Source organism: Melopsittacus undulatus, chromosome 6, assembly GCF_012275295.1.
Source record: "Melopsittacus undulatus isolate bMelUnd1 chromosome 6, bMelUnd1.mat.Z, whole genome shotgun sequence".
Classification (NCBI taxonomy): Eukaryota; Metazoa; Chordata; class Aves; order Psittaciformes; family Psittaculidae; genus Melopsittacus; species Melopsittacus undulatus.
Genome location: NC_047532.1, coordinates 44,285,533 through 44,311,973, shown reverse-complemented (window position 1 = coordinate 44,311,973; position 26,441 = coordinate 44,285,533). Strand labels below are relative to the sequence as shown.

General features: G+C 41.2%; 1 protein-coding gene across 2 annotated transcripts in view; it reads left to right on the top strand.

Moving 5' to 3' along the window:
• Window positions 1–17,457: 17,457 nt before the first annotated feature.
• Window positions 17,458–26,441, top strand: part of GNB4 (G protein subunit beta 4) — a 33,251-nt gene continuing 24,267 nt past the window's right edge. The window contains exon 1 of one of the 2 annotated variants that reach the window (XM_034063669.1): window positions 17,458–17,538. The gene's annotated coding sequence lies outside the window, so the exon portion shown is untranslated. Of the gene's footprint in view, window positions 17,539–18,167; window positions 18,291–26,441 lie in introns of those variants that run through there. The other variant, XM_005146917.4, reaches the window with a different exon arrangement.

The following is a 26,441-nucleotide window of genomic DNA, read 5'->3' as shown; positions in this document are numbered from 1 at the left end:
GTCATGTAAGTAAGTAGCACACATATGAAGCCATACACTTTGAGTTCAATAATAACTTCATCTATAAGTTGGGGGTTTATGAACTGCAATTAACAGAGGTGGAAACAAATCTGAGTGTACTTGTAAGTGGAAGAATGAATACGTTTAGAAAATGCAACATAATTAGGGTAGAAAAGATAATGTAGTCCTGGAAGGTGAGAGTTTTTTTAACAGGTAGAAGAAAATACCATCTTACAAGGCATGTTGACTCCTCTGGAGTATTTCTACAATTGTGTTTAGTCATCTTCAGACAAATAAGAGAGCTACAGGTTGAGAAAGGGAATGAAGCTCCATCTTTTGAAGGGAAATTAGAAATGCCTCTTGTACCCAACCAAATGGAGTTTTCCAGGGCAATGAATTAAAATATACTGAGAACAAATATTGGTAAATGGATAGGTTCAGTGTCAACTGTTCACAACATGTTCAGAAGTTTTCTTTTGTGATGGCGATAGTCAACTGGTGTTAATTCCAGAAATCTGCGAAGCATTTCTACATAACACTGACAAGGTGCTTGCCAGTAAGATTTTTTATTATACAATCATAGAATCAACAAGGTTGGAAAAGACCTTTAAGACTATCAAGTCCAACCTTTACCCCAGGACTGCCAAGTCCACCACTAACTGATGTCACTAAGGGCCTCATCTACACTGATTTTGAACAGGGATGGTGATTCCACCACTTCCCTGGGAAGCCTGTTTCAATACCTGATCACCCTCTCTGCAAAGAGTTTTTTCCTAATATCCAATCTGAACCTCCCCTGGCGGAACTTGAGGCCATTACCTTGTGTCCTATCACTTATTACTTGGAAGGAGAGCTTGACCCCCACACCTCACCCTAGTCCATGTCACCCGAAGCTCTGTCCAACCTGGCCATGAACACTCTCAGGGATGGAGCATTTACCACTTCTTTGGGCAACCTGTTTCAGTGCCTCACCACCCTCACAATAAAGAACTTCTTTCTTATATCTAACCTATATGTTTAAACTTAAACTCATTACCCCTTGTCCTATCACTACAGCTGCTGATGAAGGGTACTTCTCCAGCATTCTTGTAGATCCGCTTCAGATACTGGAAGGCTGCTATGAGGTCTCCATGCAACCTTCTCTTCTCCAGGCTGAACAGCCCCAACTTTCTCAGCCTGTCTTCATATGGGAGGTGCTCCAGTCCCCTGGTCATCCTCATGGCCCCCTGAGCCTTCTCTTCTTCAGGCTGAGCAACCACAGGTCCCTCAGCCATTCCTCATCAGACGTGTGCTTCAGGCCCTTCACCAGCTCCATTGCCCTTCTCTGGACCTGCTCCAGCACCTCAATGTCTCTCTCATAATGAGGGGCCCAGAATGGAACACAGGATTCAAAGTGTGGACTCACCATTGCCCAGTACTGCCCAGGGGAATGATCACTGCCCTGGCCCTGCTGGCTTCACAGTTTCTGATACAGGCCAGAATGCCATTGGCCTTCTTGGCTGCCTGAGCATAAGCTGGCTCATATTCAACTCCATCAATCAGCATGCCTGGGTCCTTTTCTACTGAGCAGCTTCCCAGCCACTCTTCACCAAGCCTGTAACATTGCATGGGGTGGTTGTGGTTGTTGTAGTATAAAAATATTCAGCAGCCTTAGAAAATACATGCCATGTTTCAAATCTGGTCTGCAGATTACTTACAAAAGGAAGAATTATCATTTTCTTGAGATCTTACTGAACTTCATTCTGTTTGGTCTTTTGAATTCGGATTTGGTGGTGTCACTCTCTCACCCTTGCCTAATGAGCCAGCTCACCGTGATGACAGCTGCTGCTGTCTGGTTTTGACTTTCAAGAGCTCCATAAGTGTGAAGTGTGATGACATCATGCTCCCCAGGGTGTCAGTTATTATCTGCTAAAAATAGGTAGAGGCAAGCACAGAATAGAAAAATCAAACGTCTGTTTAAACCATCAGTGAATGGGAAGGTAAAGAGAGAGAGCAAGGATGACACTGGGCTGCAATCGTGGCAAATGTTGCAGACGATGCCTTAAGGACTCGTGAGCTAGGAAAGCCCACGGAGACAAGTTCATCCCTGGTGCAATTCCAAAACTGTCATGGTAAGTGAGCTTTTTTGTGTTTATTTCACACTGGTTGGGTTATCTGATCTGAGTAATCTGTGTTTTGCAGTTCTTAATGTAAGTGTAGCTGTGGGTTTCATAGCATGAGGATGTCAGTGTTACTGCCAGTATAATCACTGTTTGACTAAAAAATCAAACCCAAAGCAATGTTCATATTGTAAAATGAAGTGTTCAAAGGCTAAGAAATAATGTAAACTAAAAGCTATATGCAGGTGTAAATGGTGCCTCCAGTCTCCAAGTTCAGGAAAGTATCCTGCTCTGCATGCGTTTTGGGGCTATTTGGTGCAAATTCTTTTGACACCAGCTTTTTTTGACACCTTAGGCTGTCATCTAAGAGCTAAGACAGGATTGAAGACAAAGGTCACATTTTCAGGCTTTATCTTAATTCCAGTTCTGTAATGTATTTCTGTTTAACATTTCTGTGATACTAGCAAGGTGCTTCAGATACTAAGATGCTCCAAATAAAAGCTTATCTAATAAGGAAAACACATACAAATACAGAAGCAGTATAACATGGAAGTTAGTTAAGATTAAGGTTGGATTAGGTGTCTCACAGCCTTAGAAAAATCTCATCCTGTGTTGTTTATACTAATTAGGCCATGGACATAAATGTTCAACTAGGCTTATCAGTGCTGTGAGATGATTTTGTAACCTGATCTACTCATAATGGTCTCTTCTTACTTAGTCCTTACTTAGGCAGGGGTAGAAATACAAGGTTGCGACTCTTCCAGACAAGTGGCAGAGATTCTTATTTCAAGGTGCAAATGCTAATCAAATAGACCAAAGTATAATCTTTTCCTCATGCCTTTGGACTCAGCTTTATGGTGATTCAGAAACATCAGAAATCACTTGTAACTAGCACTTGTCCCCTTATCAGGGAGAACAGCCTGTTCTCCCTCCAGCTTTTGCACCCTGGGCCCAAACTGCCTGGTATCCTCTTTGCAGCCAGTACACAAGCTGTAAACACAAGTCTGCTGATCCTACAGAGCCTGTCTCATGTCTCTGTAAACCACTTGCAGGAGCCTTCCCCACAGGGAACGAATTGCTTGATGGATGTTGTAGTGCAGGTTATCAGAGTGCATGCTAAGGAAGCAACAGATCCATTACAGTAATTATCCATTTTACAAGATCTAATTACAGGAACTTTGTGAAGTATAAAATAGTTTGATTTTCCCCTGTGTTCATCCTGTATAAGAAGATGTCTCTAAAAGATATTCTCATCCCATCATTATTTCCTTGTGCTGATTCATCTGTGTTCAAGGTTGTTTGGAGCCAAGGATTTGATTCTGTCTTTTTGTTGATAATGTTTTTTGTAAATCTGATAATCGTCATGGGTAAAGCTGAACAATCCCCGAGTCCTTTGCTTGTGGGGTGTTACATGTAAAGTGGAAGTTTTTTTGCAGATCAGAAGGCAGGGGACTGTTGTAGGAATTGTTGTGTGAAATTACATTGTCTCTTCTATGTAGAAATTCAGACTGTGATTGTGATAGTCCATTTTGTCCTTTAAAAATGAGAATTTATGACTCAAAAGGTGTTCTGCTGTCAGTCACAAAATTTTTACCATCATACTGAATCTTATTTTTAATGGTATAATACCCTGTCCTTTTAGCTGCAAGTGTGGTGTTTTGACTGCAAACTGATTTACAGTCATTTTCTTCAGTCTGCAAAACAGGCACAAAAAAAGAAAAAAAAAGGAAAAAAATAGGTGGAAAACATTCTGTATTCAGTGGTGGTGGCTGGAGTGGCAAAATGTAATATAATAGAATATAACATAACATAATAAAAAATTTTATTGATGAATTTTTCATCTATGCAGTTTTTGTGAGATTAAGTTTTGTTTGTTTTTTTTTTTTGGAAGAGGAGTGTTTTTAGGTATCTCCCTAAAACTACCTGAAGGAGCAGCATCTGAAGAAATAGAAATACAGAGAAGTTTTTACAACATAAAATGTATACAGTTTTTAGCAGATGGCCAACTTCTTGTTTAGAAAGATTCCCTGCTGCATTGAATTTTCTTTGCTATATCTCCCAGAAGGCTGAATGTTGTTATCTCCTGCAGACAATGCAGCAACGCCCTTATTTTGTACTAGCGAATGATTTTTCCATTCACAAGCTGTTTCAGTATCCCAGAGCATCTCACTGCTCTAGCATGCATTCATCTGAATTTAGAGTGATTTATTCATAAAAATATTATTCTTTCTTGGTTTGGGGGATACCATCAGGGATAAAGGCACATGCAAAAGCACGAACAACTGAGATCTTCTGGCAGACTCTTTCTGCTTAATGCTTTCACCAGTACATCACTGGTTATAATGCCAATAGAGTAAAATATCCTCTACAAAATATAATTTCCTGTTGGAATGTTTGCAAAGTAGTGCTGATGCGGCATACACTTACTGCACCATATGTAGGTGATGGCACCAGCTTGCATGTTCTGTTTTCAAGGTTAAACAAAGGCATGTACAAAATAACTCACTTGAGAGGTAGACCTACCTGAGCCTTAGGTCTTCTGACTTTAGCTGAGCCTTCAAACCCTTGTGCAATACTGCTTGTGCGCAAATGGACCTGCTGTCTATGGAAGTTATCTCCATGTAAGTAGAAGCAAGATAGAAAAGTGGACTATGTAAATGTGAATGGATCTACCTTTTGGATTTTTGCAGAAAATCTAAGGATGGTAGACTTAAATAATCAATAAAATTAGGGTAAAAGTAAAACACATACAAAATTACATATTTATCAGCATTACATAACCCAAGCTAGATCACACTGAAACAATGGACAATTCAACAAAATATATGCCTGGAAAGTATTTAGGTCCAATAGCAGGAAGCTGAGTCGAGATAGATTCAGACTGGAAATGAGGCATATGGTGCCTGTTAGTGTGGGTCATTAAACATTAGCATATCTAGACAAGAAACGTGATGTTTCACATGCACAGTAGTCAAGAGCTTGTCTTCACACGTGGAATTCAAATTAATACTGACGAGTTAAAGGATCTGATATATGAACTACTTAGGGAATATGGTTGACTATTGCTCTAAAATGTCAGACTAAAAGATTAATATAATCTCTGGCTGGAAAATACGTGCATCTATAGCAATAGCTCTGTCCTATATGTGCACAGCAGACAGAAAACAAGAGGTTTCCAATCTACTGCATAAGAATATATTAATGGCACTGTCTCACCATGAATTTTCATAATAAAATAGCTAGATCATGTCAAATCCTGCCTCATCACCAAGAATACTTACCATGAAATTTCTGACATCAGAAAAGGGACAATTGCATTAACGTAAAGTTTGAAGATTGTCTAATGTGTAAGTTTGTAAGATAGAGTCCTAGTCCAGAGAAATATTGTTGTTAGCAGTGCTTTTGGTTTGAATAAAAGCTTCAGATTTGGTCTAGTCATTGATGCTGATCCCAGCTTTTATGCAGGACATAAACTGAATACAGTACATTTTCTGTCATGCCAGGACAGCATTCTCTGATGCAGATAGCAAAGCTGAAGTAAATGGGAACAGGCAGTGCTTTCCAGCCTGACGTGCCAGGCCATTAGACAATTCAGGTTCCTAAGTGTAGATGTAGCATAGATATCCAAGTTGAAAGATGTCTCAAAAATATGTCCAAAGATACATATTATTCTGACAACATGCTGGAATCAGCTATTACTGCTGACACTCTGCCAACCCAGTGAAGGAGTCTTTTGATATATTTCAAGAAACATGTAAGTTCAGTGTCCTGTAACTCCATCTGTAACCACCAGCCTCTCGGGCTGTTTTTTGTTTTTTAATTGTAACTTCGCACTCTTGTGCCTTCCTTCCTCTCTAAGCTTCCTTTTTGTGAAGATGAAACCTAGCAGCACAGTGTTTGCCCATAGGCATCCTTTTCCCCTGTGAACACAGAGAACCCTGAAGAACAAATAAACTGTTTTCGTTGCTGATCCTGCACGTTTGCAAATTCACTGGGGGATTTGGCTCATGTGTAAGACACAAGGGAATAAATGTCAAAGGACATGAAAGGAAAAGCCTTAGTAGGCACTGGGACTATAAGAACAGAGAGTGCCTCCAGACTGCAGGAGTAAAAACCACTGGGAAGTGTGGTACAGTATGACAAAAGCTGTAAGAATGACAGTTCTTAGTCAAGCACTAAATCAGAGGGGAAAAGAAAAAAGAAAGAGGCTTGATCCAAGTGAGTTAAAGCCACTTATATTCCTGGAAATTAATTATTTCCTCTTTATCAAAAAGGAAAAAAAGACAAAGAGTGTAATTTATAGGTAAGTGTTGCAGAAAAAAATTACATGGCAATTTTTGTCTGCCAGGCTTATATTCAAGGTACTAACCAAAACTCTTGACACACTGACTGACTTTCTGTCATGAATCTCAGCAGTGTTGCCTGCACTGCCTATTTGCTTTTCAGTACTTCCTCTTGGAGGCTTTCTTTTAGCCTATGTTCTCAGCAGGCTCTTAGAGGAAGCTCTGGGTCTTATTTTGTGTCCAGAATAAACAGAAAGCATGGTACTGCCTTCTATGCATAAATTCTCTCTTTCTCTTGTGAATTTACAAATACTGTAGAAAAAGAAACATGCTCACAGAAGTGGCACTTTGTTAAATGATCACTCAAAACTAGTGCAGAGGATTTAATTCCTTGCTTTGTCAATCTGTTCAAGTGTATCAGCTACACAATTTACTATTTATGTCGTGAAGGCCTTCAAGGAAGTGCTTCAGCCTATAAACTATCTCCCCTCTTTCCTATCTTAGACTAAGAATATTTTCATTCCATTCATCTCTGCTTTGATGCAGAGTGTTTGAAGACTGTTGCAGAGTGTCTGTTTTCAATGCATGCTGATGTTTTGCCAGTCATATGTCATGAGCGAGCGTCCTCCCACTGGTATGAACAATATGACCATGAAAGAAGGCGAACAGTAACTGCATTATGTCCTCCAGAAGACAGAGAGAAGTTAGAGGGAATATGCTTTTGTGCACTATATTTCAGGGCCCTGCTCATCAGTTTCATGGTACTGCTAAATTTGTTTTCTAGCGTTTACAGATGAAATTAAATCAGGGCTATAAAACAGAAAATTGCATTCACATGTTTAGTAGATTAATGATGACAGGCATACTTTAAAATGCTAAAAAAGAGATCAGCTGCAATTATTCTGCAAAGATCCTAATTACCAATATGAATCTGAAAACCAAGACTTCAAATAGTTAACTTCATTCTGTCCTATGTACTTGCTAAGAATGTCTTTTGGGGTTGATTTTATTGGTGGTTGGAAATTAATTGGAAATGATTGTCTAACATACAGTTATTCATAAAACTGTATCATTTAATAACAAATATTCATTTGCTTATGAATGCATTTAGATTGCTGCACTGAACATACCCAGCCTCCTATCCTCCAGTCATCAAAGAAGATCTGTCATTCTTTACTGGTGGAAGAGTACAAAATGATTGGGGCAATTTCCTACAGACTTTTTTCTGGCTTTCCTGGTGTGAGGCCCTGAAACAGATGAGATGCTGCTATATCACATAGACCACTGGGTTAAATTAACCAGGATATAATTAAGATTACAAAAACAACCCCAAAAGTTTTATGAGATTACAAGCAATATTATCTTTCATTATCCCAAAGAAGTTTCATTTCTCACTACTTCTCTAGAGAGAAGAGTTAAAAATTTCCCTATTATGGGGTGAGGACTGTTCAATAGATACCCAGAAAAAGCAATCTGAGAACTAGCATGAGCAGCTGGAGCCGAACCTATATGCTTGTCACTGGCGATCCCCTGAAACAAACCTGCAGCAGAAACTCTGCCTGCTGCTGCTGCAAAAAGCATCCCCAGCAGGTGCCACCTAAAGAAGACAGTGACAGCCTGGCCTGTGAGAGTCAAAGATGAAGCAAGGTGAATGGGAATAGTGGGAAAAGGATTTAATCTTTGTGTGCTGGAAAGATCAAACCGCATTGCACTGTTGCAGTGTTTGGAAGTACGTTTTGTCCTAGGACCTGACTGACTGCCAATTTAAGTCATCAGTTTAATACACAGTAATGCAAATAAGCATCAACCCCTTGCTTGCCTGCTTGTACAAACATACACTTGTGTTGGATGCTTGCTTTGTGAGACACTAGTGAATCTACAGTGCTAAAACACCATATGTTTTGCTGTGCAAAGGGAACCAGCTATCACTGTAGCCATGTCACTAAATTATATTACAGCCCTTGGTCTAATGACATTTGTATAGATCTCCAGCCCTCTACTATTTGTCACTAATCGGAGTAGTCTGAAGATAATCATGCAGGGACATTATCCCATTTGATATTCTTTACTTCAGCTAATAATTTCTACAGTGCACACACAAGCCAGTATATCCCTCTTTCTCCAGTTCCTTTTGCTATCTTTATTTTTCTTTCTTCAAGCAGAAATAATTGAGAGACCAATGAGGTCATTGTGCCAAGTCTATCACTCCCCAGTTTCCTGTTGCAGTGGGATCTAGCAGGAAACTTAAGAAATGCAAGGAACAGTCAAATCTCTTTTCATAGTTGCTCTGAGAGGCCTACCATGCCTATTGAACAGGGATAGCTGAACTTAATTTAGGTTTAAAAAGTTAAATATCTTTTTATTGTTCTATGCCTCATGCAAATGGAGATAGTATTTGGTTCCTATTAGACTATTGAGTGCTCCTGTTTTCTCTTTTTGTTTTAGCGATGCATAAAAAAAGTAAATTCTCTTCCATGTTACTTGAAACTGCAATGAATTTTATGGAATGAATGGAATTTAGGATTTTAATCAATGTAGCTGCGGAATTTGACCAGCCACCTTAAAACCATTGTATTTATTTTCAATTTAAAATATTATATTTATTTTAAACAATTATAGGTAATATCCTGTTATATTGACCTTGAAAATGTTATTAAACAGCAAATACAACATTTGCTTGCTAAAATGGAAAGACGACATGCTCAATCATTTATAGCTTCATATGGTAATCACCAGGAAAACAGCTCCTTTTTTAAATGTAGCTGTCAAACTGACAGGTTGCAAAAGAAACAGTTTCCAGCTATTCAGTAGTTACAAAAGATTGAGATGATCCAGTTTAATCAGACCAGCAGAGAGGGAGACTTGAATTTGTTGAATTCAAATAATTTTTTTGTTTGCTCACTTAGGCTGGTCCTAACCACAGGTTCATAACTAATTCCTAATAAACGTTTGAGCTGTTACTCATTCCAAGATGGCACTGAACATCAAATACCCATCAGTTGTAAGACTGCGGAGACTTAAATAAAGATGCAACTGCCTTTTTTGAGAAATGCTTTGTCTTGATTACAACCACTTTGACATAAGATGTAGTTCTCTCTGCAAGTGCAAATAGCAACTGATTCTGGCGATTTCCTTGTGCCAGTTTTTCCAGAGGTATTTGATGTAAGCAGATGTCTCTGAAAATAGGCTGAGGTTACACTATGTGGATCATTCAGAAGTCTTTTCTGAAAGACACACCTCTGTGTCTGCCGTAGTTTAGACAAGGTTATATAACTTTATTGACCCCCTGGCCCTTTGACCCTGTCTGTTGCTAAGCTCCACCACTCTAAACCAGCCTTTTATTCTCTGGAGTAGTGGAAACCTTGTTTTTTTTAACATGCTTGTTAATGTATTTGCTAAGATTCTTGGGACCTTTGCAAAGGTAGCTACTACTCTGCTGATTGACATTCAGCATGGGCAGGCAGAGCAGGCCAAGGAAAGAAGCAAGAAGCCAGGAGGGAACAAGAGCCTTCAACTGTTCAAAATGTTTTTGAATCAGCAGCTCTGGGCCCTTCCCAACTCTTGAAGGAATGCCAGTTCAGTGCAGTGAGTGAAAAAGGTGTGTGTGTAGGCGACTGCATCTCTGTCAGTTGTGAGAAGCTTTATTTTAAAAAGTGCCTCTTTTGTTGCTAGCATTACAGAGGTTTGAATGGTTCAGAGGAGCTGGTAATGGGTAATGGAGGCTTTCTTATTGTGGCCTGTTGCCCAGTCAAATCTAGCCCAGGTCATTAGTGACTAGAAACTGTTACCATGTTAAGACAGTCTGATGGATGATGTGAACTGTGCTGGAGTCCAGTTTCTAGCAGGAAAAACATCACAGAAACCAGTATTGCCATTGTCCCTAACTGACTCTCTCTACAAGCAAAGGGAGCCGGAGCCTTGCCAGCGGGTTCATTCAGGGCGGAGCTGAGCTGAGGCATGCAGCTGAGTGCTGTTGTAGCAAGCTTCCTCCACATTCTTCCCTTCTCTGTGAAGAAAGAACATTAGTCTGTGAAGCTGTCAAGCTGATGCTTTCCCCAGCGTTGAAATGATGCACAGTGAAAACAGGCAAGCAAAATGAACAAAAATAAGGAGCACCTCAACTAAGGAGCACTTTTACCTTCTGGTAAATGATACACAGAAGACCATGAATGGTTTCATTCAGAGTTTTGCACCAAAGCCCTATGTATATGAGGAAAATCATTAACACACCATTAGTGGTCATGTTAAAAATGGAAAAGAATTTTTTATTGTTTCTTTTTCACATTTTTGTTATTCAGACTCTTGTACTGGTCCTGTTCACTTTGCTTATAACTAATTTCACTCATTTGCTCATTTGTTCTTCCATCTGTACAGCTCTCATATTGGGTAACTTGCTCAGCAGCAAGGGTAGAAGGAAGGCAGGTGGGCAGGCAATCTGAATTCTGACTTTGGCTCTGCCATTGGTTGCTTGGCAAGCTTTTTATGCCACTCTGTGCCTTACTTTCCCACAGAGACTCCTAGTTGAAGAACAGTTTAAAATCTTTGACAAAAGAGAAATGTGCATCTACGAGTTCTAGTTACTGAAGGAAAAGAGAAATGAAACCAAGTGTTTTATTCCATTTGCTCCTTAAAGAGTGAGTTGATTAAACCCAGTCTCTGCTCTTCATTTTCCTTTCCTGAATTAGGTCTAAATGTTGAGTCATCATCAGTGTACACATTCAAACCACCACAGACACCTTAGCTTTCAAACTGTAAAAAGTCAAAAATGTTCCAGATCCTTTAGCCCATTTAACAGGTGCAACCTGCAAATAGCAAATCTTAGTAACTAGTGAAACACAGTTATGGTACACATCTGAACTCCCACTGCACAGAGTATGTATCGCTCTCTCCTTAAACTTCAATGTTCTCTCTATTGCCACCCACCGGATTTAATTCGGATAAAGTGTCCACCAGTTGGGCATGGTAGTTTGTAAGGGCACAGCTGCTGTATGATTTTGTATTACAGTCTTTTAAACGGTTGCAGATAACAACAGAAACAGTGTCATTTCTCTGCCTAGGTCAGGGTGCCATTTCCAGTATTGTTAAGTCACTGTAACTGAAACACTGTTCCCTCAGGAAAGGCTGGGGTCATAACAACAATGTTGATGCAGGTTAAGAGCCAGCAGCAGCAATAAGCTGAAAAGATGCTGGTAATTGTTTCTGTTCCTCTGTCGACCTGGAAATGCAGCCTGTTTTACCAGATCTCTTCATTCATGACCATAAAACTCTTCTGGTACCAACCATTTTGTAAGCTAAATGGCAAAACTTAAAAATTTACCCAGCTTGATTAATACTCCTGACATCTCAATGTAACGTAAGACTCGAAGGTCAGAGGAAGATGAAATACATCTGTAATCAGTCTAATACACAACACCAACTGTAGTGAAAATTTCCTGCTGCACTACACCTGGAGGTTAGCTTAGGTTCCAAAACTGAAGGATAAGCAGCTTTTGCCATCTTGACAGTAATGCAACTGCAACTCACAATTTACTGATCTTCAAAGCGTTTGCCAGTATGACACCCAATAGCTTGGTATTGTGCAGTCTGCAATTAGCAACATTTATCTGTGATCAGTGGGACAGTATTGTGGTTAGGTACAGGGGGGGTTTGGCTGTGTAAGTGTGTTCATTTGTCGGTGGCACTATGTGAATACATATACTAAAAAATGTTACACCATTATTTTCTAAGATACTGGGTAGCAATGGAATGCAAGAATCTGTCATTTAAAATGTGAAAAAGTAGTTTTTGTTGTAACTGGAAAGTAGCTTATTTCTGTAAGAAGTTCTAAAGCTAATTAGTGGATCTGATCATGCTTCTTCATTTGGCTTCCTGTCTTGTTCCGTAAAAGGGCCAAACAATGTCTGGACAGACTGAACAGAATAATACTTCTTCAATACTTCTTTTTTCCCAATTCTATAGTATTTTACTGCCAATGTAACATACTGAATCCTTTATTAAGATTCTTTCATGACTATTCACACTTTCTCTTTTGTCTCTGTTCATTCCACTTAGTACCTGGAACACAACTTTAATGTACATTCTGCTCTTTATTTGTTGAAGTAACTGAAAACCCACCAAAACTGACCACTTGCTGTCCTATGTGCAGTTAATTAATCCTTGTTTGCTCCCTATTGCCAACACTGTAAGATTCTTGGGGTTTAAGATTAGGCTACGTATACAGTAAGCTAATTGTAATTTCCAAAGCAGGATCTAGAAAATACCATTCATAATAGTTTGGAGAAGAGCTATTTGGATGAAAAGGGTTGGGAGATTTGTCAAACTGGGAGTTAAAAAGGGATCTTCATTGTTTCTGCCCCTCCCATCTGCTGTTCTCTGCAGCTGAAAATGAGGCAGAAAGCCAACATCATGACATTTGAGCAGACAGCAGTTTATGGAAGTGTCTATTACAATTCCACACCCACACTCTTGGTAGAAAGGAGCCTTCTCCCTGGCCATTTCAAGCAAAATCATTGCCAGAGTTACAGCTGATGTGAAGCTTCATCCTCTGAGTCTGGGATTTGTAGGCAGACTTAATTTTTTCCATGTAGGTTTTAAATACAGATTCTCCTTCCTCTGCCTCACTTGGTGATTTTAAACACTGGTGAAATACCCTGCAAATAACCGTAAGTGCATGAAACCTGCTATTGATCTCTCAATGTTGCAACTGGTCTTTGAAGGAAACAGTATAGATCAAATGTCATTTTCAGCCTGTTTAATTGTTGTTACTGTTTTTCTATGATGTATCTTTCATCATTTTGCCTGAAAGAAATATTAATATATTATTCATAAATACACACATACATAAGGCCATACATAAAACATATTTGCATACATGTGCACTCCCCTTTCTCCTATTTAAATAGTGTTCACCGATTGTTCAATTTTCTTTAAAGGATGAATCACCTGGTTCACTCTGGAATCAGGACTCTAGACTCAAAGCTGTAGCTGCACAACAATCCAACTGTGTAGCTTCATCAGTTATTTTACTGGACATCAAAAAGTAAATGTACTCACTGACATCCACTATTTCTTCAGTCTCCTAAATAAACAAGAAAAATATTTTCTGTTTCTCCTGACATTCTTTTTGCTTGTTCTTTTTTCCCTTTGAATTAAATATTAGTAAATAAGCATGTGGATATAAAAGGAACTGAATTATTCTGGATTGGCAGCCCCAGAAACTGAAGCTCACTGTTTCTTAGTAGACACTAGTAAAACACAGTGAGGATACTCTCCTCCAGCTGCACAGTTAAAGAGTAATCCACAGACCAGAGCCAGTGGTGAGCAGCTAGTGCAGTTGCTGTATGCATTCATTCTTGGACTTCTGGAGAGACATGTATGCAATGTGAACTAAACTGCTGCCTTAGATGCATTTCATGTAGAGCATCAGCTGGTGTGCAGAGATCACTGCTGCTTGGTACTGTGAAAGGTCACCCATATGTAAGCAGGGCCACTGACAGAATGACAAAAAATGATCTGTCATGCTTCAGTCATGCTGCTGATCAAGTTGGGGGGTCCCGAAATGTGTGAATGTTGGACTTGATTAAGAATAAAACCAGCAGATTGAAGGTAAAGCAGTAAAATATTTGCTTTCATATTTAGGAAGGAATTGAGAAAGGGGTATCTGAATGTGCATATGTTTTCCCATCATGGATAATGGGATATAAATATAATATGTGTAATCCTGCTTAGCACAGTAATTAAAATATATCTGTAAATTAAATGAACTTTCAAGTCTCTGTCTCTTCATAAAGCTTGAATAAAGAAAGATGTGAGATTCCTCATTTATTAGTAAGGGGTATCACCATTTTAATTTTTAATAGAAAGGTAAGGAGAAAATTATGTAGATTAGCATCTCACCTGAATAGCTGTGTGGATTGCAGCAGCAGAAATGCTGTCAGACAAACAAAGAATGAGGTCAAAAAATGGAAGTGTATGTACTGCCGGAAGGATCTGACTTAACCAGTGAAAAAAAAATAATGAAAGAAAACCAGTGTTGCCATTACAGAGGTGTCAAGAAAGTGGATTGCCATGTTGATAAATTAATTCTGAAGTCTGAATGAGCAATTTATTTTTTCTTTTGTTATACTAAATTCAGCCAAAGGGGTGGTGTGATTCAGCCACACCAGTGGAGGGGATTCCCTCTGGATCTTTGTCTCATGGTTACCTGGTCTGTTTGTTGGTTGGTTGGGTTTATTTTCACTTTAACCTGACTCATGAACAACATGATCCTGAAGTGTTTTGGGAAGAGATTAGATAATGGGCTGATGAAATGTGGGGGCTTTCAGGAACATGGAAAGTACCAGTCTGACAATGAACTCCGCATTTCTCTTGAACCAAGAAAAGACATGCATAAAGTTCAGTGGTATTTTTAGCCATTGAGATTATATGTGTGCTGTCCATCTTTATGCCTTTTGGTCTCAGACACTGCCAGGACAGGAGAGATTTTTAGTAAGTATCTCCTTACTTCCTCTTACCTATTCACTATTCTGACATGTGGTGGTTCACAAAATTTCTATCCAAAGGGTGTTTATGGTGCACTTGGCTAAGGTTTTCAGTTACAGTTAAATCAGTACAACCTCCAAACAGGTTCCCTTCCTCTATCTTCCCTTTGGAAATGTTTCAGACTCATCGGGCAGAAATCCAAGCTCTGGAGGCCTCCAGTAGCATTTAATCTATCAGAAACCAAAGTTGCTGTGTTTGCTGTAGTAACTCATAATTCAAAGAGAACACGTTAGAGAAACTGATCTAGATATTGATTTTAAAAACTCATCTGGCACTGTATCTCAGCACTTCTCTTTCACTGGAGAACAAATGGATTCCTTACATAAATTCTAAAATAATACAAAGCATATTGCTGAATTGGCATTAGAATAGCTCCATTAGAGGTAGCTCTGATTTTGCAGAGTGGGATTTGGCATATGAAACCAGAAGCAGAACTGGATAAAAACTGGTTGTAAAATATTGCCAGTAGCCAAACTGGGGATTTCTGTTGGAGTAGGAATTCATAACTTCTTTGTGTAATAAATGACTAGACAGACTACACTATTGGGTGAGATGAGTTTTATAAGGAGAGGCAATTACTTTTATTTGTATTCTTGGCCTAAGAAAAGATGCTGCTCCTTGCAAACTCAGCTTTGCTATTAGCCTTGGACCACCATGGTGGCAGCAATGCCACCCCCGCAAGATGAATTCCCCTGCTGAGAACCATGTCCTGTGTGCTTTATTTTCCCAGTCTGCAACTGCGGGAACTTCCTTGACTTCCAAATGAGTCATGAGGATAAATGATGTAATTTTTATAAAATGTTTTAATTTGCTCCACTGGAAGGACAAAGACTGATAATTTCATAATATGTAACTACCTAAATACCATCTGAACTTTTCTGGGGCTTTGCTTACTGCCTGCTATTTTCCAGAGATGTTTCAAAACATAAGATGAGAAATTATGTGCTTATTTTGGGGCTATATCTTGTCAGTAATCACTACTCAAGAGTTCTGAAGATTGAATTAAGAAAAATATAAGGCAACACTATCTTTGTGCCAATTTCTCCCTTTTATAGTAAGTTAACCAACTTATACAGTGATACAGTGCCTCTGAGAGAGCTATTTTTTTCTTCAGGTATGGTCAACAAAATCAAATCCATTTGTTGTTGATTTTTGCTATGTGATCACTCATTAAATGCAAAGTAAACATATTGCTGAATGACAGCCATCCTTTCAATAAACAGAGGACAGACGTATTGCAGTGCAGGAGATCACAAAGTAGACTTTGCAACCAGGGCAAAGCTATTAAAATAGTAGGTTTCAGTCAGGTAAGGGAAGCACATACATGTTCTGTGCAACTGATTTAAGGTAAGCAATGAGCTGTTTCACTGCAGTATGTACTGTGTGTTCCAGCGTGGCCACACCATCCACAAATTAGCTATTCCATATGTTCTCAGGTCTCATGTCTACAGTTTGACAGTTTGATTGCAATTTGAGCATCAGATGTGGAAGGGGAGACAGATGCACCAGGACTGACACACCCTTGGCAGGCAGTCCCTAAAGGTCTTTCTGCTTCCCACACGCAGGTATGAGTACACCACTGAGAGATGCAGCATTGCAGTGTTGAGAGGAATACATGAGATTTGAATAGCCGTTCACACACATCACTTCTACTTTCTTAGTGCCCTGCAAAGGTCAGTGGACTTACTCCTTGCTACTAACCAAGGAGAAACACGTGCCCTACTGGGCACAAAAGGCGAGATACGACTTTTATTGATTATGCCCACCGAGGCCAGGGCTGCTCACAAGGAGGTAATGAAAACGTGGAGTCTGGGGCCTCAGCCAGCGTCTCTTCCTGACACCTTCTGAAGGCTGGAGGGGTCCCTGCAGCCCCGGGCTACACCTTACGTCCCGTCCGGGCCAGGTCAGGTCCTCCCGCTCCTTCCAGGTCATTGCAGCGAAGCGAGGCGATGTGGCCACCGAGTATCGGGGGCCGCTGTAGAGCTACCCACTATCTGGGTGCTCGGGAGGTTGAAAGCTTTATAGAAAACGTGTGCTCCCCATGGGCCAAAGGAAAGCAGCCGTTCTGCTCGCACCTGTCTGGCGATTCTGCGGACACCCGTGGGCCACACGCGAGATGCCACTTGCTCCGCCAGCCTGTTCCCAGCCCCGCCCTGGGCTCCGCTCCACCCGGGCCCGCACCCGCCGGCCGGCCAGAAGCCGTACAGGGAAAGCCACCCGCTGCCGGCACGCCGCGGTACGGCCGCACAGCCCCGCCGCTGCACGGGGGCGGCCTCTCCGCTCAGTGCCCAGTGCCTAACACGAGGCTTCCGCGGACACCGCGGCTACGCCCCCACCAAACGCAGCCGCCCTGCTGCGGCCGAGGGAGCCCCGCCCGGCCTCGCCTCGCCTCGCCTCGCCACGGCGGGCTCAGCAAGCCTCGGCGCGGGGACCTCCACGGCACTGTCTCTTTAAGCGCTCTGACGTCAGCGCTGCGCAGCCATGGCAACGGCCCGTCACGTTGGCTGGGTCCATGAGGGAGGGGGAGGAGCTCCTCCCACCGCGACGGAGCGCCATGGAGGTGGCGGCTCGGTGACACCCGCGCGGACCGTTACCCGGCGGCGGCGAGCCCGCAGGTATTTCCCGCCCGGGCCGCGGCGGAGCAGAGGGTGCCCGCAGAGCCTGGCCACTACTGGCGGAGGGCGAAACTCTGCCAGGTTGGCAGCAATGGCCGTTCCCCAGGGCTGCCTGAGGGCGGCGGCTGGTTCCGCGGGGCGGCCGGCGGCGTTCCACCGCCATCGGGCAGCCTCAGTCGGGTGTGGCGCGGCGACACGAGGAAGCCGCTGGGGGCTGCAGGCTCACTTCCTGCTCCGGCCGCCCCCGCGCCGCCCTCAGTCGCACACGGGGCGGAGGACAGGGGCTGCCGGCGGGCGGCGGCCGCTCGGGGCCGGGCGGAAGGTTCCAGCGCCCTTCCCGTCTGGGGCGGCGCTGCTCGGGTTGCGGAGCCGGGGGACGCGCTGGGCCCCATCGCCCCTCAGCGCGGAGCAGACGGAGCTGCTCCGGCGGGAAGCCCCGGTGTGTTACATCCTCTCCCGCGCGGGGCCACTCGCAGCACTCAGCGGGGCCGCGTCGTAACGGTGCTACCGCCCCGCGCCCGCCGGCTCCCGCCCCTCGCGGGCGGCCCGATGCTGCGGGTGGGAGGGGGGGAGGATGGGCGGCACCACCACACCGCAGAGCTGGGGGGAGGGGGCGGTGCTCGGCGGGGAGAGCCCCGCCGCAGCGGGAGTGAGTATTGAGGCTGCCGCGGGCGTCGCCGCCAGCAGCGGCCCCAGGGCTGCCGGGAGCCCCCCTGCGGCCCTGCACAGCAAGTAAAGACCCCCCGACGCAGGTAAAGCCCTGCGCTCCCCACTGGGCCGCTGGCTGGGGCCGCGGGCGGAGGGGACCTGCCAGGGCGCCGCCCTGAGGATGCGGGCGGGTGAGGGGCGCGGTCCTGCCCCAGGGTTGCGGGCGCCGGGGTCCGTCGGGAGCGGCTGGGCCCAGCGGAGTTGGGTGGCATCGTCGGTTTTTAGTCCCATCCCGTCCCCCGCCGGCCCGGAGCGCGGGCATGCCGAGGCGCCGCGCCCAGCCCCCGCGGAGAACGGTGTTGTCGGGGCAGGGCGAGGTCTCCAGGGGCGTCTTGGCGGGGGACCCTGGAGGTGGGGAGGGGGCAGGAAGGGAGGGAGAGGCTCGTCCCCAGGCTGCGGTGTGAGAAGCGGAGCGGGCGGCTCCAGCCGTCTGGGGAGCCGGTGACAGAGATCATCTTGGTGCCCTTTCTCGCCTGGGAAGCGTCTCCTTGTGTCCAGGGGTCGTCAGGAACAGGCCCGGGACTGAGACAGTAGTACCAGCACTGCCGGTGGCAGGCTGGCCTGGGCGCCGGGGTGTTCAGAATGCGCCTGCCGCCCCAGCAGTGTCAGGCAGCCCAGCAGTTCGGAGTTGAAAGTCTGTACGGCTGGCAGCAACAGGCAGTTCCCAGGTTTATGGAATTTGTAAGGGAACTCTTCTTTTTTATTTCTATACCTGTCTAGAACTTTTTTGGGTTTCCATAGATTTGTATTGTGGTCAGGGGTTATGTCATATGTGCACCGTGTCTTTTGTGACAGGAGTAAATCTGAAGGTACTTTCTGTCTTTAGGAAAAGTGCAAAGTCATTAGATGCTTTTTGTGTCATTCTTTGTAAGTATTGCTGGCTTTCATATCCAGATTTGCATTCCTCCCCGCCCCCCCCCCCCCCCCCCCCCCCCCCCCGAAAAAAGTCTTTTTAATTTTATTTGCACTTCCTGCGGAGGTTATCAGCTTCTTTAAGTTTTAGTTTGTTTTCTGTTAGAAAATGTGAAAAGCATCCACATTGTTTATATCTGTCAGACAACAAGTTTAGTTTATGCCATAATATTATCTGAACTAATGCAAAATAAGCCTTGATCTGTTCCCTCTTGTTAATGATACAGTTTGGGAATAGACTTGTTATCTTTTATTAGAATGATTGTTGTAGCTTGGAAAATACATGATTTGCCAGGCTGGTTTTCAGTTCTGAACTAGGAGCATGGTAAGTCTCAAAGCTAAGTGAGAGCTGAGGAAAAAATTGCTTAGAGTTTAATTTGATTATATATAATCAATTTCTAAAACATCAGAGTAGTAGCTGTTCTCTGCTAGGTAGAAAGTATTCAGAAAGGGGGGAAATGGCAAAACGCTCTGGAGACCTTTAAAACTCACCGTAAAAGCATTGGGAGAGATGAAAACTGTCATTTTCAGTCTGGTGAGTTTTACGTGTTCAGTGGAGTTTTGTATTCTAGTTTGGTCTCTGCTTGAAAAATGTTTTGTCCATTTTCTGCTGCCAATGTGAATTGGGAGTTTGGAGCACTTGCTCTGGGGGAAGGGGTTCCCCAGTCATAGCTGGGTGCTTTTCCTCTTTGGCCAGTTGTCAGCGCAGGCTCATTCTGATTTGTAGGGGTTGCAGTGCTTCACTTGCAGAGTTCACTGCAAGAGCGTTTAATGTGCTTTACACAATTTCATATACTTCCCTAAGCGTACATGGAGGATCCATAGATTTTTGGCCATTCTTGTGGATAATAGAGGGAATATCTGGGGACATGAGCCTTCAGACTAATTTGAGGGTGCAGAAGAAAACCCAGAGCTGCTCTCGAACTGCTAATAGAAATACTGGAAGTGATGTAAAAGATGACTAATTTGACAATTAAATGACAGATACAGCAGATGTAATTACTGGTTAAAGTTGGGGAAAGTCTGAAGTAGTGTTAAGAGGAATAATAACTGTATCAACAGATCAAAACAAAACAAACCACATGACAAATCCTGACAATCCTGAAAGTATTTTAGTGGGATGGGAATCTTCAGTGGGTTTTTGCATTGTTTGTTTGTGATTCTTAAGCACAAGAACTGTGGTGAAGTTAATTTGTGCTTCCAAAAAACAGGCTGATTTTTATCTTGAAAGAAGGGGGCTAGGAAAAAGAGGGAGATCATACATACATGGTTATGTCTCGCTGTATGTTTAATATAGCAAAATACAGGCAATATTGAATTACACATTTCTTTGAAATGAGCAGTTTTTACAGTGGGCAATGTAGAAGAGTTGTATAGATTTAATACAGGGAGAAGCAAGCCTATAATAATACCTGTTATCTGTTAATAATGAAAAATTTGAGCAGGTTACAGGAGTGTCTTTTTCTGTATCTTGTATTGTTAAAGTGGTACAACAATTAGCTGGTGGCTTTCTCTCTTGTTTATCCCTTTCCTGAGTGCTCAAAAAGTTGGTCTTGATTGACCACTCATGTCATTTGAATCTTAAATAGAAGATTGTTGGCTACAAATATAATCTGCTGGATAGTGAAAGTTTCAACTACATCTTCATGTTGCTTAGTACTAAGATATCTAGTGTTCAATTTGTCCAAGTATTTTAATTTTCCAAATGGTTCCTAAAGAAAAACCTGGCATCTCATTATAAAACCTTGCAAAATTATTATTGCATACAGAACTGTGCATAGTTCTCTCCTAGACCATTATGCAATTTTTAAAAATGCCACAAAATTGATGAATATGAGGTTTTGAAGGTGAAGTAAGAAATAAACCCCAAACCCTACAGTATTGTAGTCTTCCTCAGTTACTGTCTTCTCTGCCAGAGTTCTGAATTAAGACTATTGTGTCATTGAAGACAGGGTCATTTGATTTATTATCTTTTTACTCTCAGGGGTCATAAAAGTCTCATCAAACTAGTAAGAAATTAGAAATCTCTGAGCTTGATGTGCAGTGTGTGCTCAGGGAATGTAAATACCGAGAGACAATGATAATGCAGTGATTGTGTTTTGTACTTAATACCATCTGAGAATATAAATTCTCAGATTAATGCAGTTCCCATGTGCATGGAACTCTCTATTTAGAAAGTATGCATAGTATTGCTAATCAAGAAAATATTTTTTTTTCAAGTTTCACCAAAATTCTTCTCTCTAATTGGATTCAGACCTGTCACTCATTTAATCTTATTAAGTGTGTAATTAAATCTAGTTCCTATTGTTTTGTCCTTGTATGAAACCTCTATGTTTTGCAACTCAGACTTTTGTAGTAGAATTTATGTTAAAGATGCTAAACAGAACTAGAGCAAGTGATCGTAAGAAATGTGAACATACACTGTTTTCTTAAGGCTGTGGTTTGATGTGATATTAGGGCAGAAAGCTTCAAGAGCTTTCTAGATAACATGAGGCAGTGATATACAACACTGCAGCTTTAATTTAAAAAGATCTGTATTGTTTCAGATTGTGTTAACATGTTCAGTGGTTTGGGAACAATGAAACAGTCCATCTTTGCAGAAGGCCTGAAACAAAAGAGCAAGAGGTGAACTTCTTAACATTTTGAATGGATGTCAACTTGGATGCCATCAGATACTCGATGTTCTGATTATTATGAGTTGCTGTAGTTAGTGTGGGGAAGAACCAGAATGAGAACTGAGCTGAAGGTTTATTAAAAACAGAATTAAAACAAGTACAGATGGACATCAACTAGCAACTAGTTATGCAGTGAAGATAGTTTCATTTCCTTTAAGGTGTCTCAGCTTCTGGAAGTAAATGCTGACATACAGTAAAACAAATTCTGATTCAGTTTCTGAAACTCTTGCAGTCTGTTGCCTTCTGAAAGTGCTTAAACTGGAAAGGAAGGAAAAGACAAAAGTCCCTGACTGTAAATTAGAGTAAATGACACTTTAAAAGTTCCACCTGTTATATAAAATTAGTTGTTTTTCCAATTTGCAGAAACTGTTGTTATCCCTTCCTTCTTATGTTAGATCTCAGACAAATATTAAACATATGGATTTTCAGCATAAGCCAAGTGTTTGAGTCATTATGAAACCTACTATTTTAAAACACTAGAAAAGCTGAGTAGTATTAAGATTAAAATAAATTTATAAGGTTTTAATTTTCAAATGGGAGAGAAGGGACCAAAATAAAACCATCAAATCAATCTCAGGATTCAGTGTGTTTCTTAAGTGAGATTGAAGAGCTTGGAGCTGCACTTGCTGACTGGCTTGGCATCTTTGACAAGAACAAATAACCTCACCATCAGCAGTGGGGACTCTTGGATCTGTTTGGTTTGTTTTCATAGTGCAGTTATTAGTTCAGTTGTCATCATCTCATCTGGCAGAGGAAACTCAAGGAGATTCAAGATAACCTGAAAATTTGATTCTTGTTGGGTTAATTTTTGTCTTTAAGTTTTTGGTGCCCTATATATATATTTTACTGTAGTAATTATTTCTAAAATATATTGCAGTTATGTAAATTTAAATTTACATACTAAATGCAGTTTGTGCATTTGTACATATTTAAAGTCTTAAAGATGTTTATTCATGATCTGTTTTTAAAACACGTATTTAAAATTGCTCTGATAAAAAGAAATATTTGATCTGAGTATTTGTCTGGTGACCCTTTCTATCTTGGCTGATCACTTTAAGTGATTGTTTATGTAAACCAATTTTATCCCAAGCTTGGAAATGGAAGACAAGTTCCTTCCTTCAGATTCTTGATTTAAATTGAGCTTAGTTGTTACTGAGCTGAAAGAAATACTCAGGTGGCATATATAGATGCTATACTTGTCAAAATCTGATTTAACACAGCGTGAATTTAGAGCCTCAGTATGTATCTAGTGACTCTGATTGGTCTTGGTTATTTGACTTAAAGATTTTGGCAGTGCAATGGTAATGTCAAGACTCCTAAAAATTAATGTATCTGTAGAATATTAGGTTTTGGGTAGGTTTGTTCTAGAAAAGCTCTTTTCTCCCCCCTCAAATTATAATTTAGGTTTAAACAAATGTATTTATTTTGTGCTGCTATGTCAGAATGCAAACTGGAGTACTTTATGTGCGCGTGTTGGTGATGGGAAGGAAAGGAAGTATAAAAGCTCATCAAGTTTTGTGGCAATATAAGCATTGGGTACAACAGACAGAGTTAAAAAAATGGCACAGCAGAGTTTTCACTAAAACACTAAGTCCAACTGCCTCAAATAATGATGATAATACCATTTTCCTTTGATTGGGTTGGTAGGAAGGAAATGTAGGTAGGAATGTTTGGGTGTGCCTAACCATCTTGGGGGAGAAGGGCAGTGGTCCAGAGGGAAGTGTTGCAGTACTTTATAGGATGTTAACTGTCCCTTTTAAATCTTAGTGACTGACACTTGAAGGACAAGAAACTTCTCCATTGTGATTGCTCTTTCTAGCAGTTTGAATAGAAGGCATCTAAATAAAAAAAGCAATCTGAAGTATGGATAATGAGGTGGCCAGAAAGTAAAACCAATGTTTTGGGCACTACAAACACAATCCTAATTTCTTAAGATACACAACAGAAAAGGGGAAACTCCTCTGTTGTCCTAAAAGCAGCCTAAAAGAGGGAGTTGGATATTTTTGTCTTTGTACAGCAGGATAAAAATGTAATACAAGTCCAAAGTAAAAATGCTGTTAATGAGTGTGTGATGGTGTCCGTGCTGTGTTGCTGTTAGGCTTTAGGAAAAAGAAGCTAATTGGGAAAGTCAGGTAGCTGGAGACAGGAAGTCATAGAAGCTTCCCCCCCCCCCACTCTTACAGTTCATTACAAATGCAAATAGATGAGTATCAAAAGCCAAACATGCACTTTGAAAACGGATTAAATGAGGAAAATGGACTTTTCCTAATGGTGTTGCTTCAGAGGTTTGAGCAATTTTCTCAGTCTATACAGAAGCCTTGCAGCCCTGAATTGTAGACTTTCATAGTAACTTTTGGCAAGATGGCAGCTGAGAGGTTAACATCTTAAGCAAATAGTTAAATTGCTTGAGAGTTTACTTGGTATGGCTAATGTTTGCCTTTTTGTTGAGTCAGATATCATTTTGCTTTACACTTGGCTTAGTAATCTTTCAGACAATTGATGAGAAAAATGCTAAACTAGTAGTATGCATATGTCACAGATTAAAAGCCTTACAAGAACAGTGTCAGCTCTTTGGTGAACGGTAGAAGCAGAGATTATGTACTTGGCTAGGCTGCTTTTGACCCAGCTCACTTTGACCGAGATATGTAGAAAATATTTACAAGAACAGAAGTTTCAGTGGGTTGGAAATATAACCTTCAGCAAAGCAGGCTGTGGAGCTGCAGGCTCTCTTGTGGCCACAGTGCCTGGCAGATACATTCCTGTCTATAACCTGAGGCTTTGTCTCCACAGGAGAATTTTGCTATTTATAACCGAGCGAGTGTCACATTTTCATAGAAAAGTTACTGTATTTAAAAAAAAAAAAATCCCAAAGTGACACATTAGGGAAGAGTGCTTCTAGTGGGAATATTGTAATTATTTCATTCAACATGTTCTTTTCCATCCTTTTATGTTGGAAACTTCATCTAGGGTAATTTTCTTTCCAATAGCCAGGTAGGTAATTTCTGACTTCTGGGCACTTCCAGTCTGTATACAGTTCATGTGACCTGAATGTTTTTATTCTTTTTGGACTGTGAACTCTACAGATATATTTGGGTTTTAATGCATTGCAAAGGTGTGAAAAAATAATGAATCACAAGTTTAATTTACAGCTTCCTTTTAAATAATGTCAACTTTATCTAGATAGGTTTTTTTTATGAGAGGTTTTTATCTTGCCTAAGTTTTTGTGTACATTTTTTGCTAGATATAATCAGTATGCTTTAAATATTCCTACTGTAAAGACAGCCTTGATTTTGAGAACCCTGCAAGTATGAACATGGAAACACAGTGGTACATCCTGCTTCAATATAACATCTTCCTTAAATACTTCTTAAATACTTTATTTCTTACTAAGTGTCCATTTGAAAACTGGCAATACTGCATGAGAAACATCAAAAGCAATGAAAAAGAGTATAGACCAGATACATCAGTCTCATCAGAAGTGATACCTGAGGTAGTTACACAGCCTGTGTACTCTTAATTCTGTACTTGGTTTAGTAGGAGTGAAAAACAGTACTTGGGGTTCTCACTTTCTACTCTTGAGATTTCTAATCCAGTGTCCCTCTGTAAAGTGAGGTTGCTGATAGATTTTTGTTTTTTTTACAGGCCTATGATAGTATGCCTCTCAAAGAAAAAGAGAAGAGAGAAAAAGCTACTAAAGCAGACTGAACTCCAGTCTGGAAGAGGACTTAATATTTGTGGCTTAGAATCACAAATAATTGACCAGAAATGCGTTGTGAATCAAAAGCAAAATTAAAATTAGACCTGAGGGTTATAGTTTTATCTGATCTTTGGATAATTAGTATAAAAAAGCAAATGCTTTTATTTCCTTGTTTTCTTATGAAAGAGTACAGCTGTATGCTAAATGTTACAGCTGCATGATTATGTGAACTGCATAATGCCCTGCTGTAACTTTGGTACCAAGGGAGTGTGTGTGTGGTGCTGAATGGTGAGGAGGAGGGAAGGGTGCTGAAGACTATGTATACATCAAATGCATTTTTTTTTCCCCCTGGCGATACATTAGAAAGGGTGCAATGTGTATATAACTGGTACTGCTGGGCTCTCTTCTCCTGAAGCGTGTAAGAATGCTCCACTTCGAAAAACTGTCAGTCAGGAATTATTTTAGTCAAGCGAATTGTCATCTCAGTTGAATTGAGGCACTTGTCCTGTAGAAAGTATTAATGTTTCTTAATGTGTATCTTCACTGACTTTAAACTTGCTTTTTTTCTGTGTACTTTGTGCCTTTTATGCATACCATTCAGTCTGCATGCTGTCAGAAAACAGGAGGCTGCTTAAGCAGTCTTTTATGCATGTAGGTGCCAGACCAGATTTTGTATGCATGACACTGCTTGGCCCTACAAGATGTGAGGGTACTCTGCCATGCAGAAAATATCAGTGTGTTTAGACCCTTAGGAAATTCCAAAATCAAACTTGTTTAGGGATGGATTTAAATATAAGTGGTCTTTCGAAATTACTTTGAATTGTCCCTCTATGCTTTTCATAGGAAAACTTCTTAGAATAGCTTCTGGGTATAGCTGGGTATGTGAAGAGAAAAATAACAGTATGTTAGCT